Here is a 1,886-nt window from a genome sequence, read left to right as displayed (position 1 = left end):
TTTGAATTGCTCAACAAATAAAAGATGTGGGCACTGATTCAGAGCTATGAGGGTGTCACTTAAATTAACACATGCCAACCAGGAAGAGACTCAAAATGACCACAAAAAGATGCAAAGAGATGCAAATTTATTACAGACTGTCGAACCTCAGATTCAGGAGGAGCAATGCTTATTCCGTCCTGGCCCTGGAACAGTGAACCAGCTCTTTACCCTTGCGAGGCTGCTGGAGGGGTCATGGGAATTTGCCCATCCAGTCTACATCTGCTTTGTGGAATTGGAGAAGGCTTACGACTGCATCCCTCGGGGAGTCTTGTGGGGGGTACTGCAGGATTACGGGGTACCAGGCTTGCTGCTACGAGCCATCCGGTCCCTGTATGACCAAAGTGAAAGCTGCGTCTGCATACTCAGCGTAAAGACAAACACATTCTCAGTGGGTGTTGGCCTCAAGCAGGGTTGTCCATGGTCACTGATTCTGTTTGTGATATTCATGGACAGGATCTCGAGGCACAATCGGGGGGAGGAAGGGGTCTGGTTTGGAGACCTCAGAATTGCATCTCTGCTTTTTGCAGATGATGTGGTTCTGTTGGCTTCATCACACCGTGACCTCCAGCAGGCACTGGGGCGGTTTGCAGGCAAGTGTGGGGCAGTCGGGATGAGAGTCAGCACCTCCAAGTCTGAGGCCATGGTTCTCTGCTGGAAAAGGGTGGATTGCCCCCTCTGGGCTGGGGGAGAGTTACAGCCACAAGCAAAGGAGTTCATGTACCTTGAGGTCTCGTTCATGAGTGAGGGCAGAATGGAGCGTGAGATGGATAGGCAGTTTGGTGCGGCATCTGCAGTGATGTGGGCACTACGCCACACCGTTGTGGTGAAGAGGGAGCTGAGCCGGAAGGCAAAGCTTTCGATTTACTGGTCCACCTATGGTCATGAGCTCTGGGTAGTGACCACAAGAATGAAGAAGCAGCGGAAATGAGATTTCTCTGGGTGGCTGGGCTCAGCCTTAGAGATAGAGTAAGGAGGGAGCTCAGAGTAGATCCACTGCTCCTTTGCGGCAAAAAGGGTCAGCTCTGGTGGTTCGGGAATCTGACCAGGATGCCTCCTGGGTGGCTCCTGTTAGAGTTGTTCCAGTATGTCCCACTGGTAGGAGACCCTGGGGCAGACCCAGAACACGCTGGAGGGATTATGTATCTCGTCTGGCCTCAAACGCCTTGGCGTCCCCCAGAGGGAGCTGGAAAGCGTTGCTGGAGAGAGGGATGTCTGGGGTGCTTTGCTAGGCAGATGTAAACGGATAGATGGGGCAACACAAACACAAAGACACAAACAATGGCTGAATTTGAAGGATGCTATGTCATCAAATCCCCCCAAAGGACTGTTCCAATGTCAAGGATCCTTCCAATTCTACCGAGGACAGAGTCCTTCATTCAGAGAATTTTCAAGGCAGAGCTCAGCAGGATACGGATAAATATGTAATTTACTTGGACTAATATCTGCAGGAGTTTTTATGACACAAGCATGAAAAAAATAATGACAGACACCTTATATTTTACACTTTCCAGTGTGCCCACTGCCAAATAATGAGCTTCTTAAAATACCATGGATTAAATAAAGGGGTTTAAATCAGTCATTTACAGCAGTGATGGAGCACTAAGGGTCCACACACCCTGCTACATTTGTTCAAATTGTACAGCAGCATTAGAGAGTGCCAGAATTATGGCGGTACCCTGAAATGCCCTCAGCCTGCTGAGGGTCACCTGGGGACACTTGTTTGTCTGTGCCAGAGTGTGCTCACTGAATGCAAGGGAGGACTCTTGCCTGCCTCTGTAGCATCCTTCCAAGAAGGGATCCTTGACTTTGAGAAACACCTCTGGTCTCTATGCACAAACTATTAA

The sequence above is a fragment of the Epinephelus fuscoguttatus genome, linkage group LG13 (genome assembly GCF_011397635.1).
Source record: "Epinephelus fuscoguttatus linkage group LG13, E.fuscoguttatus.final_Chr_v1".
Taxonomy (NCBI): Eukaryota; Metazoa; Chordata; class Actinopteri; order Perciformes; family Serranidae; genus Epinephelus; species Epinephelus fuscoguttatus.
This window is presented reverse-complemented; position numbering follows the sequence as displayed.